This window comes from Peromyscus californicus, unplaced genomic scaffold (genome assembly GCF_007827085.1).
Source record: "Peromyscus californicus insignis strain IS unplaced genomic scaffold, ASM782708v3 Scaffold_5__1_contigs__length_169319896, whole genome shotgun sequence".
Taxonomy (NCBI): domain Eukaryota; kingdom Metazoa; phylum Chordata; class Mammalia; order Rodentia; family Cricetidae; genus Peromyscus; species Peromyscus californicus.
Genome location: NW_026294573.1, coordinates 10,818,024 through 10,836,032, shown reverse-complemented (window position 1 = coordinate 10,836,032; position 18,009 = coordinate 10,818,024). Strand labels below are relative to the sequence as shown.

Sequence of the window (18,009 nt, the reverse complement as noted above, 5' to 3'; positions counted from 1 at the left end):
GCTGTGAAGTCTCAGCCTTCCTGCCTCAGCTTCTCTAATGCTGGGATGACAGGTACGTGCCACCACGCTCAACTTCTTTTTTTAATAAATTCTCTCTGTTCTTTTGAGAGTAAGGGTGATGATACATAGAAGTATGGAGTGGCTTGCAGTTACCTTTGCTTTTCTGTAAGCAGAAAGGTCTAGGAAAAAGGCAACAAGCTAATTAAAAATTAGTCGTAGTGAGAGCCTCAAAAACCAAAGCAATTTAAACAAACAGAAGCGAGGGACTCAGAGAGGAAGAAGAAGAAATTTAAGATTTATCATTTTATTTATGCAGGTTTGTATACACCACATGTGTGCAGATGTTCACAGAAGCCAGGAGGAAGTGTCAAATCCTCCAGAGCTGGAGTTACAGGTAGTTGTAAGCCTTCTGGTATGAGTGCTGGGATCCAAACTCAGGTGGAAGGCACGCTCTTAGCCACTGAGCCATCTCTCCAGCCCCAGTTTCTTAATGATATCATATAGGTACACAGATCCAGCCATGCCTGAAGTTAGATATATACTTGAACTTTCTGCTTCTGGAAGTCAATAAATACCTTTTTAAAAGTTAAGAGGCTGGGGTGATGGCTCGGTGGATTAAAAATATTTACTGTGTAAACCTGACGTGAGTTCAGCTGCCCAGAATCCATATAAAAGCCAACACAGTAGTGCAAAATTCTGTAATACCCGTGTATCCCTGGGGGAAATGGGAGGCAAATACGGGGGAATCTTCAGAAATACACGGACAAGCTAGCTTATCACATGAAGTGGGAAAGAGACCCTGTCTCAAAGAAGTGGGGACCAATACCCAAAGGTTGTCCTCTGACCTTCACATACACACTGTAGTACATGTGTGCCTGCATATGTGAACACACACACATGCGCCCTCACGCACACACACGCATTAAATTAAGCTCGTTAAGGTTTATCACTTGAAGTAGAAAACACTGGTCAATATAGCAGCAAATTAAAAAACAAACAAACAAACAAGCCACAGTTAGAAGCTGGGTAGAGTGCCATCCTTGCACTCAGAGGCTGAGGTAGAGGATTATGACTCCAGGCCAGGGCTGGAGAGGTTGCTCAGTGGTTAAGAGCTGGCAGAGGTCATAGTTTCAGTTCCCAGCACCCACAGTGTGACTTACAACCATTTGTAACTTCAGTTCCAAGAGATGACGCCCTCTTCTGGCTCCTTATGGCACCAGGCACGCACATGATACACATACATTCATGGAGGCAAAACACCCACACACATAATGAAAAGAAAAATTAGAGTTCCAGGCCAACATGGAACACAGCTACCTTAGTTACTGTTCGATTACTGTCATGAGGCACCATAACCACTGCAATTTAAAGAAAGCATTTAGCTAGGGGCTTGCTGACAGTTTTAGAGGCTTAGTTCATGATCATCACGGCAGGACGCAGACAGGAAATAGACCACATGGTGAAGTAGCTGAGAGCTTTACATCCTGTTCTTCTTGCAACTGGCAGAAAAAGAGAGACACTGGGCTGGTGTGGGTTTTGGAAACCTTAAAGCCACCCCACCCCTCCCCCTTAGTCACACATCTCTTCCAACAAGCTCACACTTCCTCCAACAAGGTCACACCTCCTAATCCTTCCCGAACAGTTCCACTAACTTGGGACCAAGCATTCCAACACCTGAGCCTATGCAGTCCATTCTCTCTCAGGACACCACAATAGCCAAAACCTATCTCAAAACAAACATATCATTGAATTTGGAACCACACTTCTGTTCTCAATCTGTCCAGTAGATACCTTCTTAAAAGAGAAGGTACGGTATTATACTGTTCACACAAACAATGAGTCTTCTTAATTTTAAAATGCTTTTATTTCATTTAAGTCACAAAGAACTGTGACAAAATTTAAAATATGTAGATATTAATATGGAGACATGCCTCTATACTAAGCCCCATCAAAGCCCCACCCCCACCCAATGCAACTAGTGTGAGCATAGTGTGAGCACATTGCCCGGGGCTTCTTTCTGTGGTTTTTCTCTTACTTTCCACTGTGGACCCACATCACCCCAACTCTGTATAAGAACATGTGTTCTGAACATCAGTATCTGCAGGTCATTTTCCAAAAGACCTAGTCCAAAGAGAAAGCCCTGCAATTGGACAGGGAAACAATGAAGTCATCACTTATGCAAATATACTGGGGTTTTTTTTTTTGGCATGTGTTTATATACATGCAAACACATGTATGTTTTTGTGGAGGCCAGAGGTTTATTTCAAGTGTGCTTCTCAATCACTTGAGCCTTTTTTTTTTTTTAAAGGCAGAGTTTCTCATTAGTCTGGAGCTTGCCAATTCAACTAGACTGTCTGGCCAGAGAGCCCCAAGGGCCCTCCTGTCTCTGCCTCCCCTACCCAAGGATTACAGGCGGAGGCTGCATCACCCAGCTTTTCATGAGGGCTCTGGGGAATTGAACTTATGCCCTTAAGCTTATGAAGCAATCGCTTTACGGACAGCCATCTCTCCAGTCCACTTTGGCTCTTTGTCTACTTTAGGAGCGGTTTTTTTGGGTGCTCATCAATGCTGCCATCTTGAATTCAGCTTCTGCACACACCCTGTGAACCTCCACAAGGCAGCATCATGAAGAAATGAATCAGGACATAAGAAAGGAACGGAGACTATCTGTATTAAGTCTGGAGAGTATGCATGAGGGTTTTTCAAAGATGGGAAACCAAATTACACATCAATATTGACAGCGAAAGAACAAACGTGCCATCCTACTTAACCAGGATTTGAGAAATGGCATCTCCTGGAATTCTCAACAGTGCTGGAAAAGAGCTATCAGTCAAGGAAAATTGTTTTCTTTTTTGCTTCCTGGAGAGAAGATTCATTGGAAAGAGGATGTTTTCCTTTTTTTTTTTAGGCTACAACATGCCTCACAGCTGGAAAGTGCTCATCTTTTTGACATCAGATGACCTTCAGTTTTCAAGCCTTGAATTAGGAGAATGTTGCCTTGGATAAAAATATACCTGGAGGATAGGAAAAGGAGGATTTGCAATGCAAAAAAAAAAAAGGTAACCTCGTTCTAAGCACCGTGGGCAAGTAAGTTAGGACAGAGACAGTCAACTAATGTACAGTCATAATTGTGAAGCCGATTCATCCTCCTGTCAGCTCAGCATCTCTCTCAGACTATGGATGTCAAGAAGGTAGAAACTGGGAAAGAATCAACTCCATGTCACAGTGAAACCTATTGTAGGTTTTTCTTTTAAAAGGAGGAAGAGGTAAGAGTAAGTAAAACCTGCTTTTTAAAAAAAATATATATTTATGAGTATGAAAAAAAGCAAGCCAGGCGGTGGTGGCGCACGCCTTTAATCCCGGCACTCGGAAGGCAGAGCCCAGGTGGATCTCTGTGAGTTTGAGGCCAGCCTGGTCTACAGAGTGAGATCGAGGACAAGCACCAAAACTACATGGAGAAACCCTGTCTCAAAAACAAACAAACAAACAAAAACAGAAAAAAGAAAAACAAAACAAAACAAACAGGCATCTAAGGGGTAAAAACAAAGCAAGATAATAATAATAAAAACAACAACCAAGCAAGTCAGAATGGAACAAAACAGACAAGTAGAAGGGAAAGAGTCCAAGAAAAGGCACATACATGTGTGAAACCAGTTGTGTGAAAACAACCAAAATAAATAAATACATAAATAAGATAAAAGGGAAAAAATTTTAAAGCCCTGATACGACATTATGAGACAAGATGCCTCCAAAAACACTGTGGAGTTTGCTGTCTGTTGCCGTCCACTGCTGGGCAGGAGGCCTGTCCTTAGGAGTAGTTTGTTTCCCCAGGGAGACTCCCTTGGAGAAAACTAGTTTCTCATTTGCGAGTGGTTATCAATTGGAGATAGCTTCTGGGTTAGGGATAGGGGCATGTGTCCACCCTTATTTTTTTCCTGTCCGATCTGGAATTCATTGTGAAAGCAAAGCTGGCCTCAAAGTCACAAAGGTCCACCTGCCTCTGCCTCGCAAGTGCTGGAATGAAAGGCCTGAGGCACCACACCCTGCTAAATGCTTTCTTTCATAAGTCATCACCTTGGTCACGGTGGGTATTTTGTCACAGCAGTAGAAAAGTAACTAAGGCAGGTGACTTGGAATCTGGAACACGTGAGGTCAGTCCCAGCGGGCGATTCTTCCCGACCACACCTGCCTCCTCTTGGTGGTATCTTTACGCCCCTCCTCTCCATTGAGAACTCCCCCAAATTCTCTTTTATTTATGCACTGTTGGTTCCAATCCATTTCCCTTACTGGTCAGCAGCATATAGCCCTTTAAAACTTGTGGAAAGTTCTGGACCTTCCAAGTCTGGCACGTTTTGTGACCTCGGGCTCCTTACCAGTGGTCTCACTTCATAAGGTCTCTGTGAGGACCAAGAATAAGATCACCAACTGGGTAGGATGTGATGGATCCCAGAAAGGACGGCCAGTGTCAGCACTGCCTTGTTTTGTTTGCGGTTTTTAGCAGCAGAAATAACATTCATTTAATCACCTCTCCCCCTCTTCTCCCCCCACACCCTCTGCCTTTCTTCCTCCTTCTAGGCATAAACAGTCGCTGACAGCCTTTTTTTTTTTTAACTTGATCGTTGCTAATCTGGAACATTCTGTTCCTTTCTAAGAGCCATGCTGTCTATGGAGAAGATTGAGCCCCCTCGTGGTCATGTGGGACAATTACAGTTAATTTGGTTTTTTGGTGTGTGTTTGTTTTAAGATGCTGACGTGTGTTAGAGTTATGTGACGGGAGAGAGAATACGGAGGTTGCCTTTGAAGAGGTGAGATATTTGTCCGTCTGCGGAGAGCTGAAGGATTACCTGGGACAGCGACTTTCAGTACTAAAGTCAGACGATTCCAGGACAAGTAGGGATGAGCTGGTCCGTCTGGGTTTATTTTACTCGGCTATAGCACTGTGTGCAGAGACCAGGTATTTTGAGAGTGAAGCACGGGGCTGGTGCTTTAGACACAAGCAAGAATCGAGAAAAGGCTGAAAGGTGGTGCAATTTCCTGATAGGATTTAGCATGGGTTATGGGTAGGGGGCAGGTTTGGGGGAGCTACAGATGAAAGACCTGGGGTAGGGAGGGGCGTTGGGGGCAGGGCGGGGAGGCAGGGAGAGCCAGGTGGGGAATTTTTCAGGCTAAAGAGGGTGGAATATCAAGACATTCCTATACATACACATCCTCCTTGAAGGCTGTACACATCAAATACAAATTTTTTCCAGAGCTAGAGAGATGGTCCAGTGATTAAAAGAACATACAGCTTTTGCAGAGGATCCCATTTGGCTTCCCACCACCCCCACACTGGGTTGTTCACAACTTCCTAATTCCAGCATCCATGGACTGGATGACTTCTTCTGGCCTCTATGGGCACTGTACATACATGCACATACATAATTTAAAATTAAAAATTAAGCTGGGTGTGGTGGCTCATGCCTTTAGTCCCACGACTTGGGAGTCAGAGGCAGGTGGATCTCTGTGAGTTCAAGGCCAGCCTAGTCTACAGAGCTAGTTCCAGGACAGTTGGGGCTACACAGAGAAACCCTGTCTCAAAAAACCCAAATAAATAAATAAATAAATAAATAAATAAATATTATTTATATTTTATGCACATTAGTGTTTTTGCCTGCATGCTAGTTCAGAAGAGGGTGTTGAATTCCCTAGAACTGGAGTTACAGATGGTTATGAATTACCATGTGGGTGTTGGGAACTGAACCTTGGTCGTCTGAAAGACTAGTGAGTGCTCTTAATGACGGAACCACCTCTCCAGCCCCTAAAATAAAAGAATCTTTAAAAAGTTTTTATGTTCCTTTCTCTACTCGCCCCCACCCCTGACCAGACATCCTCCCAGGATTCGGAAAACCGTCAGAGCTGCTCGCTGGCTCTTTAGCTGCTAACATCCTTCAGCACAAGAAGGATGCATGTGGGAGTCAGAGGACAGCTTCCAAGAGTCCATTCTTTCCTTCCATTATGTGAGTCCCAGGGATTAAACCTCGGGTCACCAGGTTCGGCAGCAAGCACCTTTACCCACTGAGTCACTTCAGATCTCTCCTTCAATATTTTAAAAAAAGATGTGTGTACTTGGACTTGTGGGCAAAAATTCCATGCCTGCAAAGAGGTTGAGAAATCTAAGACTCCCCCTGTGCCAAGTGCCTTTTCTTGTTTTTTGTTTTTGTTTGTTTGTTTTGTTTTGTATTTTCTTTCTTCTTTTCCTCCTGGCAAATGATGCCCTCATTACTTCTTGCCACTAGCTGGTGCTAGGCTTCCATGTAGCAAGCACACAGGGACACTACACTAACCATGACCAGTCACCCGAAGTTGGCTGTTCCCTGTGTTTGATGAAATGCCCTTATGTCTAGTCCACTGTTCACTACAGAGGCAGCACCTTCTGTCCTTCCTTCCGGGAGTGTTTGTTACATCAGAGCTGATGTACACTAACATTGGTGATTTCTGTTTGAATGAGATGACTTCTTGAGTCTCTCAAACGCTAGGATTTTCTGACTTCATCAGCACGTCCATTCTTGGCACATAGTTTATTTTTATAGTTTCCTTGACTCCTTCCAAAGAGTTTATATTTGTCTAGAAATTTTAAAGATAAAGATAAAGCTGGGCATGGTGGCGCACGCCTTCAATCCCAGCACTTGGGAGGCAGAAGCAGGTGGATCTATGTGAATTTGAGGCCAGCCTGATCTACAGAGCTAGTTCCAGGATAGCTAGGGCTGATACACAAAGAAACCCTGTCTCAATGCCCCCCAAAAATACATATACAGATAAAAACACCAGTTTCCATATTTGTGCTGTGAAAGCCTCCCCCCAAACAAAGCAACGGAGCTAGTTGGCCAGAACTGTTTGACGATTTTACATCATAACATCTGCATGTGCTGAATTGTAACATGTATGTTTTCCTATGAATTTATTAGTATATCCTCAACTCAAAAAGCACGGTTCTTCTTTTTTAAAATAGATTTATTTCATTTATTTGATGTGTGTATTTTATCTGCATGTGTGTATATGCATTGTGTGTGTGTGCAGTGCCCACAGTGGCCAGAAAAGAGTGCCTGATCGTGGAATGGGAGTTATTGGAGTTGGAATTTTCTTTGGAGACTTATTAATAAATGCTTGGCCTTAGCTTAGGCTTGTACCCCTAGCTCTTTTTAACTCTATTTAAACTGTTTCTCTTCATCTGCATTTTCCCTCAAGGCTTTTTACCTTTCTTTCATTCTGTATGTTCTATTTTCCTGCTTCTACTGTGTCTGCTAACTGGCCCCTGGTGTCTCTCTGTCAGCTTCTTTTCTTTTTTCTCAGAGCCTAAATTCCTCCTCCTACTTACTCTCTCTGCCTGAAAGTTCTGCCTCTACCTCCTCCCTTGTTATTGGCTGTTCAGCTTTTTATTAGACGGATCAGTTGCCTTAGGCAGGCAAAGTACAACAGCAACACATCTATACATAACTAAACAAATGCAACACATCTTTGCATAAACAAATATTCTGAAACAAGTCACAGATGGTTGTGAGCAGCCATGTGGGTGCTGGGAATCAAACCAGGATCCTCTGGAAGAGCAGTGAGTGCTCCTACCCTCTCGGCTGTCTCTCCAGCCCCAGAACCTTCTTCTCTTGTTCCGTTGCAGATTCAGTTTTCCTAATTCCCTCTCCCCTCCTGTTTCCTTACCTCACAGTATTCTCCTGGGCTCTCTTAGGATGCTGAACAGTGATGGCAGCAGCTGACTTTATTTTGCTACTAAGTGCAAAGGAAGTACCTTTGCCTTTGATGAATTTGCTGGGATGTTGTTTATCTGTTTTCTGAGGTTTATCATAAATGCATGGTGCTTTAGCAAATACTTTTCTGCAGCTATTGAACTAAATAATGAAGCCTTTCACTTAATTTATGTTTTTTTCATTTATTTATTGAATGATTGACTGTGTACACACATGTGTGCTTGATGTGTGTGTGGAGGTCAGAGGACAACTTGTGGGAGTTGGTTCTTTCCTTCCACTGTGTGAATTCTGGGAATTGAACTCAGGTCGTCAGCCTTGGCAGTAAGTACCCTTATCCACTGAACCATCTTAACTTTTCTTCCTTTCTTTCTGATTTTTATGTTACTTTTGTTTGGTTTGTTTTTCTGAAACAGGGTCTCAGTTTGTAGCACTGGCTGTCCTGGAACTCGATCTGTAGATCAGGTTGGCCTTGAACTCACAGGGATCCACCTGTCTCTGACTCACAAGTGCTAAGATTAAAGGCATACACCACCACATTGCCCCTCTCATTTAATTTCTTAATGCTGTGGATGATGTTAATGAATCGTTAAAAATCATAAACCAACTTTTGTATCCCTAGTATGAATATAATGTGACTATCATATTATATCCATTTTATGTGACATTGAATTTGGGTTTTTTGTTTGTTTTTTTTTTAGGATTTTTGCCTTCATGTTCCCAAATGAGATTGGCTGGTTGTTTCTCCTCTCCTCTCCTCCCCTCCCCTCCCCTCCCCTCCCCTCTCATCTCCTCTTCCCTCCCTTCCCTTCCTTTCATTTCATTTCCCTCTCCTTCCCTCCCTCTCTCCTTCCTTCTCTCCCTCCTTCCCTCTCTTCTCTCCTATATATTTTTAGTCAAGGTGTTATGCTCAAGCTGGCCTTTAACTCACTACAGCCAAGGATGACCTTGAACTTCTGATCATCCTGCTTCCGTCTCCTAATGCTGAAATTACAAATGTGCGCCACTATTCCCAGTCTGGGTTCTGGGAATCTAATCTAGATTTAGTGCAGTTAGGCAAGCACTCTACCTGGTCAACCACGTCATCAGCCCAGAATTTTCTTTCTTTTTAATTTCTTTGGCTATAGACCAAGGTTATGCCTCCAGGAAACAGCTGGATGGTCGTCATTTTCTGTGACAGTGTGTGTGAAAGAGAATATTTGATGACAATCTCCAGTAAAATCAATGGAGTCTGGATATATTTTATTTTTATTACCAATTCGGTTTCTTTGAGAGTGGCAGAAATTGTCAGTTATTCTGTCTCTTCTCAAATTGATTTTGCCAGCTAATTTTCTCCTGAAGGATTTGTCCATTCTATTCAAGTCATTGTCAGAGTCATTCATCATATCTTATGATGGTGGCTCCTGCTGTGACAGCCCTGCTTTATTTCCAGTCTTGGCTCTCTCTCTCTCTTTCTCCATCCTTCAGAGATTCTAAAGAATTTGCACTTGTGGCTTCTTTAAACCTGAAGAATTTTTTATGTGTCCAGGGTGCATAGTCCAAAATAGCATACAAATCAAATATTTCCTGTAAATAATTGTAAAAAAAAAAACTTGTTTCATTTATTTAAAAATTTTATGATTATACTTCACATGTATGAATGGTTTGCCTGCATGTATTTGTGTGTGTGTATCACATGTGTGCCTGGTGCCCAAGGAGGTCAGAAGGTTTATTAGAGCACCTGGAATTGGATTTACAGATGGTTGTGAGCTGCCATGTGGGAGCTGGGAACAAAGCCTGGGTCCTCTGCAAGAACAGCAAGTGCCCTTAAATGGTGACCTATCTCTCCAGCCCCCAAGAAAGTTATTTTAACACAATTCTTTTGTATACATATCATTTTACCATTTGTTATAAACAAAGCAAATTTTGTTATTAATGAGATAGATAAGCTTGTTTGGCATATTATAATCCAAACATACACTAACTTGATACTTACATGCTATGGAATAATGGTAGGCAAATATTAAAAGCTTTTGTTTTCTTGGGCTGAAGAGATGGCTTGGTGGGTAAGAACACTTGCTGCTCTCTTAAGTGGGATTCAATTCCCAGCACCCAACCAGGTGGCTCACAGTTACCTATAACTCCAGCTCCGGGAGATCTAGCACCTTCTTCTGGCCCCTACAGGCACCACACATACGTGAAATATACTCATACAGATATACACACATACACATAAATAAAAAATAAAACTAAATCTTTTTAAAAGTCTTTGCTAAATGGTCTGATGGGTTCTTAGAACTGTGTGAGATCTCTTTTCAGGAGACATGTTCCCTCTCTGGCTGGCATCTTTTCTTTTTCCCAGCATGAGATTCCTAGGAAAATTCCCATTTCTCTGGGGTCCATTGCTTCAGTAGTCTGATATTCAAGTTGTAAGATTGGGAGACACAAGTGTCTTTAGAATATTTCATTTCTGCGAGCCCTGTCACACATACTCTTTGTCTTAGTCAAAGTCCTATTGCTGTGAAGAGACACCAAGACATGACAAATATTTCTGGTTATTTTGGTTTTTTGTTTTGTTTTGAGACAGGGTTTCTCTGTGTAGCCCTGGCTGTTCTGGAACTCTAGACCAGGCTGGTCTTGAATTCACAGAGTCCCTCAGTGCTTGGACACAGCTACTCTTCTAGAGGAAAACATTTCATTGGGCTGACTTACAGTTCAGAGGTTTATTCCATTATTGTCATGGGAGGAAACATAGTGGCATGCAGGCAGACATGGTGTTGGAGAGGTAGCTGAGAGTTCTACATCTAGATCTGCAGGGAGAAGGAAGAGAGAAAGACACTGGGCCTGGCTTGAGCATCTGAAACCTCAAAGTCCCACCCCCAGTGACATACTTCTCTAACAAGGCTACATCTCCTAATACCACCACTCCCGATGTGCCTATAGGGGGCCATTTTCACTCAAACCACCACACACATTCTGTTTTATCATTTCAGTTTTGAGATCGAAGTTGCCTGTATAATAAACAGAATGAAACTAGGGACCAAGGTTAAAATACATTTAACTAGTGCCAGGTAGCCATGTATAAGGACTACTTTTCATAACACCTTGGCCTTTTCTTATTTCATAGGATGAAACTGAAGCCCAGACAATGATGAGTCAATGATTAGATGTGCACATTCTTCGTCCAGGACCCTGAAGATAGACTTGGGGGTTTGTTGTATCTCTTTGTTCTTCTTCCTGGTGAGTCTACACTGAATAAATCTTTTTCTGCTTTCTACTTAAAGGCTTTTTGTTTTTGTTAATTAAAGCATACATTTTTTATAAGAGCAGAAAACTGTATGTACAATAAAAACACAACAGTTGATAATATGCAACAATTCTGCGTATGAACCAAGGTGGCTCAGTGTTTATCAGAGCTGTGCTCTGAAATGACACACAGTGAAAAGTGCCTGTGTCATGTGTTCAGAACTGAGGCTGCAGAGAAGTTGTGTGTGCTGCTCATAGAACACTTCCAGGAACACCTTGGATCCATTGTGCATTGGATTTTGAATGAATTTTTGGTCAGTGCATGTTCAAGAACCTTTTACTGTTACCACAATTTTCACAACCTCTTATTCAGACATTTGGACCCATGTGGGATTGTGACCCACAATTTAAGAAGCTTTGTCTTGGGGCTGGAAAAAAGGGTCTGTAGCTAAGAGCACTGGCTCCTCTTCCAGAGGACCTGGGTTCGATTGCCAGAACCCACGACCATATGCAACTACAGTTCCAGGGGACCTGACCCCCCTCTTCTGAACTCTGCTGGCACTGCCTGCACATGGTGCACACAAATAATCATATGGATAAAATAAAAACAAGTAAATAAGTCATTTTTTTAAAAAGGAGACTTTGTCTTAAATCCCAGAGAGTTTTCCACATAATTCCTTTTAAAGAACTGACTTGTGGTGTTGTAGAATCTGTCTGCTGTCTGTACGTTTCGTATTATTTCTGTTCTTTAGTATTATTCTTTTCCTTGCACTTTTTTTGTGTATACGAGGTTTGTTTTTCTACCCCACTGCTAATGCTCCTTATAACTTGATTTGTGTGGGGGTCAGAGGATAACTAGTGCCAGTCAGTTCACCCCTTCTATCGTGTGGGGCCCAGGGAATCAGACTTAGCATCAGGGCTTTTACCCACCTAGCCATCTCACTGGCCCTTGGTCAGCTTTTTATTTATTTATTTATTTTGAATCATAGTTATACTCAGACATCCTCCAGAGACTGCGGAAATCGTGTCTGGAAATGTGCAGAATTGTGAGCCTTTCAACATTTCTGGGAGGAAAATGTTGCCGTCTCCTGGCCCCTTCTTTTTAGATTTATTTATTTTCATGCATATGAGTGCTGTGCCTGCATCTATGTCTGTGCACCATATGTGTACTTGGTGCTTTGGCGGGGGGCTGGAAGGGGCATGAGGTCCCCTGGAACTGAAATTACAGATGGTTGTGAGCTGCCATGTGGACATTGGGAACCAAACCTGGGTCTTCTGCAAGAGTGTAAGTGCTCATCATTGTTGAGACATCTCTTCAGTCTCTCTGCTGGTCACTTTGAATAAATTAAAAAACGGAAAGAAATACTAATTTTGTGACTAAAGGGAAAGGATCATTTGTTGGCCAAGATAAACACACAGATATATTCAAAGACTTTGGAAATTTCCACATATCAAGTTTCATTTTATTACGTTGTTGTCATCATAAAGCAACACATATTCACAGTGTAGAGAAAGACCACCCCACAGCACGCCACCACCTCTGCTTGACAGCAGCGGGTGTTGGATTCTCCTGCTCCCTCTGTGTCTGGGAAATGAGATGACGCGGAAAACGAAGAGGAGCATCATCCTATTAGGCCAGCTGATGGGGTTTTTTTCTCCCAGATGTCACTGTGCATAGTACAGATACCAAGACAGCAGTGCGAGAAATGGAGTTGTGGAACTCTAAATGATAGGGCTGCAAGGAGGTAACAATGGTTTCCCATAATACTGCCATATACTTTTCAGAATGTTCTCGATTCCTAGCCTGTTGGTCGCAAGATGCTGAATATTTGAAATGGAAATTGTTTTACCTTAGCTGAGAGCATCCAATAACCAGGACATCAATCATGTCAACTGATTCAAACGCACAATCAATCTCAGACAATTGGAGAGGAAAAAAATCTGTCTGCTACACAGTCCATCAAGGTTACCTCTAACCTAAGATCTAAATGTTATTTTCTTACTTATTTCATTATTTGGCAGGGAAGGTTGCCAGTCCATAGTGCGAATGTGGAAGTCCAACGACAACTTGCAGGAGTCAATCTCTCCTTCCGCTACGTGGGCTCCAGGAATCCAGTTGTCAGGTTTGCACAGAAATGTTTTACTTACTGAGCTATCTTATTAGTCACTTAAATTTTATTTTAAATTAGCATTCTTCTTCCTTTCTTTTCTTTTCTTTTTTTTTTTTTTTTTTTTTTACTGAGATGTAATAGTCATACATCATTATGGGTACATTATGGTAATTCCATAAATGTTGACAATGAGTAATGATCAAATTAGGGTAATAAGCATTCTGTCTCTTCAAACATTAATCATTTCTACAAGCTGAGAATGTCTTCTTTACAGCCATTTAAATCACAGAGGCTGGAGAGATGGTTCAACAGTTAAGATTACAGGCTGCTCTCCCAAATGATCCCAATTCAATTCTGAGCACCTAATATGATGGCTTACAACTGTTTGTAACTCCACTTCCAGGGCATTTAGCACCACCCTCTGGTTTCCTCAGACACTACACACACATGGTGCACAGGTATAGACAAAAACTTATATATATGAAATAATTTTTTAAAACCATAGGCTGCTTTAACCAAAAGTCCCTAACTGTGCACTAGAAAACAAAAACTAATTGGTCCTCTCCAACAGGGTTGAGGCCTCTTATTTAACTTCTGTCTGTCATCCTAATTCTCCTCCTCCTGTCCCAACCAGGCTCTAGTGACCATGGCTGCAGACCGTCTATCTATGAGTCTTGCCTCATGTGGTGTGTGTCTTTCTGGGTCTGGGCTATACCATTTTACATGACAACCTCTAGTTCTATCAGTGGTGCTGCAAATGACAGAATTTCATGGCTGGATAAGTGTCCTGTTTGGTTTTTGTTAACTGGATACAAGCTAGAGTCAGCTGTGAAGAGGGAACATCACTTGAGTAATTGTGTGGTGGTTTGAATAGGTATGGCCCCCATAGATTCAGGTGTTTGAATGCTTGGTCCATTGGGAGTGGCACTATTAGGAGGTGTGGCCTTGTTGAAGGAAGTGAGTCACTGTGGGGGTGGGCATTGAGTCTCCTATGTTCAAGCTATGCCCAGTGTGGCACACCGTCTCCTTCTGATGTCTACAGATCAAGATGTAGAACTCTCAGCTCCTTCTCTAGTACCATGTCTGCCTGCACACCACCATGTCCTGCCATGATGATAATAGACTTAACCTCTGAAGCTATAAGCCAGCCCCAATTAAACGTTTTCCTTTATAAGAGTTGCTGTGGTCATGGCATTTCTTCACAGCAATAAAACCCTTACTGAGACTAATTGTTTCCATAAAATTGACTTGTAGGCAAGCCAGTGGGGGCATTTTCTTTTTTAAAGATTTATTTATTTATTATGTATACAGTGTTCTGCCTACATGCCAGAAGAGGGAACTGGATCTCATTATAGATGGTTATAAGCCACCATGTGGTTTCTGGAAATTGAACTCAGGACCTCTGGAAGAACAGCCAGTGCTCTTAACCACTGAGCTATCTCTCCAGCCCCACATTTAGTGATTGATGTGGATGGTCCAGACTAGTGTAGGTAGTGCCACCCCTGGGCAGTTGGTGCTGAGGTGTATAAGAAAGCAGACTGAGCAAGCCACGGGAAGCAAACTAGTAAGCAGTGTTCCTCCATGGCCTCTGCACCAGTTCCTGACTCCAGGTTCCTGCCTTGAGTTCCTGCTCTGACTTCCCTCAGTGAAGGATTGTGATCTAGAATTTGTAAGCCAAAATAAATCCTTTTCTCCCCAAGTTGCTTTTAGTTTAATCACAGAAATGGAAACCCTAAGTAAGACAATAATATTCCAGTGTGTTTGTGTGTGTGTGTGTGTGTGTGTGTGTGTGTGTGTGTGTGTCTGTTGTGAAACATTAGTTTAAGATGTGTTACATTTGTTTATGCTATGGAATATTTAATGATGCAGAGATGTGTAGCATTCTTTTTGTTGCATTTGTTTGATTTTGTAAAGCTCTGTTATTTTGCTTGTCTGGAACACCTGATTGGTCTAATAAAGAGCTGAACAACCAATAGCTAGGCAGGAGAGAGAGAGATAGGTGAGGCTGCCAGGCAGAAAGAATAAATAGGAGGAGAAATCTAGGCTCAGGAGAAGAGGGTGGAGCAAGAAAAGGAGAAGGAAAAGAGGACACCACCCAGTCACACAGCCAGCCATGGAGTAAGAACCAAAAAAAGATATATAGAATAAAGAAAGGTAAAAAGCCCAGAGGCAAAACATAGTTAAAGAGAAACAGGATAAGCCGGGCGGTGGTGGCGCACGCCTTTAATCCCAGCACTCGGGAGGCAGAGCCAGGCGGATCTCTGTGAGTTCGAGGCCAGCCTGGGCTACCAAGTGAGTCCCAGGAAAGGCGCAAAGCTACACAGAGAAACCCTGTCTCGAAAAACCAAAAAAAAAAAAAAAAAAGAGAAACAGGATAATTTTTGTTAGAAAAACTGGCTAGAAACAAGCCACACTAAGGTTGGGCATTCATATGTAAAAATAAATCTCCATGTATTTATTTGGGAGCTGGCCCCCAAAAGAATAAAAAATCAACTACATTTTGATCTTCCAACATGGGGCCCAAATTTCCATGTAGGACTTGAGAAAGCTGAAAAGAGAAAAAAAAAAAGGATACAGCTCCTTTAAAATTCTGCTGTACAGCAGAGCACTTAAACAGCCTTTTTCACACTAACTAGAAACAAGAAAACTAAGTAAAATATGCCTGCCGCAGTGGAGGGCACTGGCACTCCAGATCTAGCGGGTTACATGCAGTTCTTGGTCACTTAGCTCTGACTAGGTCTGTGAACTTTAGGCTTGCCTTTCAAGAACCAGAGAAGTGGGTGGAGCCAGCCAACCTCACACCCACTAGTGATGTTCTTGTTTCTTCCAGACTCATCTACAGAGTTTGGTCAGTGCAGGAAGTGAGAAATCGTATCTCAATGTCAGTTTTCATTTCTTCTACTGTGAGTGAGTTGGAGAACCTCTTTGTGTCTTTAAAGGAAAGAAGGAATGGAAGGGAGGAAAAAAGGAAGGAAGATGTGTTGCTAGGTCAGGATTCCCTTGATGGAAGAATGCTTTTCTAAATTGCAGAGAGCTCTGGAATCTGTCCCCCATACTGGAAAAAAAAATTGCCTTGATTTTCTGTGAGCTGTAACTTTCTTTTTTAATTTGTTCTTGTTAATATTCTTTGTAACATACCAAATGTTTTCCCCAGTTTGTCTGTTTACTGTGTGTGCTTTTTAATAGTACCAATGTCATTCAAATAATTCTGTTGTTATTCTTTCATAGTTGAACCCACCATCATTTTTATTGCTTCTGCATTGCAAATCACGATACTACTTTTTTTTCTTTTTCTTTTTTTGGTTTTTCAAGACAGGGTTTCTCTGTGTAGCTCTGCGCCTTTCCTGGATCTTGCTCTGTAGACCAGGCTGGCCTTGAACTCACAGAGATCCACCTGCCTCTGCCTCCCGAGTGCTGGGATTAAAGGCGTGCACCACCACTGTCCAGCTTTCTTTTTGTTTCTTGAGGCAGGGATTCTCTGTGTAGCCTTGGCTGTCCTGAAACATAATATTTTCTGAGCTAGGCTTTGGTGGCTTCTCCAGTGTGACACAGCAATTGTTGGACTACTGAGTCTGCATCCTGTAAGCCCAATAATATATGCATTCTTATCAGTTCTGTTCCTTTAGAGAACCCTGACTGATACAGTAGAAATACAGAATATGATGAGGTCTATGAAGGAGAATTCAGCAACATCTAACAGAATCTCAGATGTGTTTATTCTTTAACTCAGCAATACTGTTCTGAGGTCTACTTCCTATGGTGTGTGTGTGTGGTATGTGTGTGTGCGTGTGTGTGTGTGTGTGTGTGTGTGTGTGTGTTCACATACACAGTCAAAATGACATATTAAGTTATTATTTACTACAACGTTTATAAGAATAAGATATTGGTGACAACCTAACATCCATCAATAGAGTAATGGTTGACTGACATATGAAAGTGCCACATGACAGAGACTCAAAGGGAAACGTGGAATATATATGTGCACATGAGATGTTAAAAGCAACACTGTAGATGAAACAAATTTGACACAAATTATTGAGCAAAGAGCGGCTGGCGGAGAAATGGTTCAGAGAGCCCAGTGCAGTAGTGTGAACAGTGAGCTTCTGTTTATCTGACTACACAGCTAGATGGTTGGGTGCCTTGGGGGTGGTCTGATGGGAGGTTCATAGCTGTGTAACCAATCAGCTAGCTGGGTATTTGTGATTGGGCGAGACCCCACCCCTGCTAAGTCAGTTCCTAGAAATGCCTCCTTGTTTTGGTGTCCTTCCAAGAGAGATCCAGGTCTTAAAACCATCCCAGGCTGACCTCCTCTCTGTGTGGAATTAGTGGGAGTGTTAGCCGATGTATTTCCATAGAAGAAACTTTCACCCACAAGATTTATGTATGATATAGCATACAGAGGGAAAAAGAAGCCAGGTGTGTTAGCACATTCCTTTAATCCCAGCATTCAGGAGGGAGAGGTAGGGAGATCTCTGAGTTCAAGGCCAGCCTGGTTACACAGGACAGCCAAGGTTACACAGAGAAACCCTGTCTCAAAAAGCAAAGCAAAGAAAAGAAAAGCAAAACAAAAACAAAGACAGAAGGAAAGAGAACATGGATGCACACATGTGCATACAGAAATGTTTTCTCACATTTTCAAAAGCCAACAAGAAAGATAGGCCAGAGGAAGGACCAGAAGAAGGAAATAAGACATTTCTGAATGTGTCTTGCTAAAAAGCTTTAACTTTGGAATTGCTTAAATATTTTATACATTCAAAAATTTCAGAGTAAGTCAAAAGGGAGAGAAGAAAGCATCGCCTAACAACTGAAAAGAAGTCGAAACAAGTACTAAATTATGTATCAAGTTGATGGTGTACTGTTAAGATGAAAGATTTTACTTCAAGTTACTTTCAGATCCAGCCTTTAGAGTGCCCATCATTAGTGGAATGCATTCCAGG

At 42.1% G+C, this 18,009-nt stretch overlaps 1 long non-coding RNA gene across 1 annotated transcript in view; it reads left to right on the top strand.

The window, feature by feature from the left end:
- LOC128097726 (uncharacterized) overlaps positions 1-18,009 on the top strand; it is a 38,493-nt gene that overhangs the window by 14,558 nt on the left and 5,926 nt on the right. Inside the window, exons 2-3 of the long non-coding RNA XR_008213951.1 lie at positions 10,843-10,955; positions 12,984-13,084. This is a non-coding gene — a long non-coding RNA (uncharacterized LOC128097726). The remainder of the gene's footprint in view (positions 1-10,842; positions 10,956-12,983; positions 13,085-18,009) is intronic.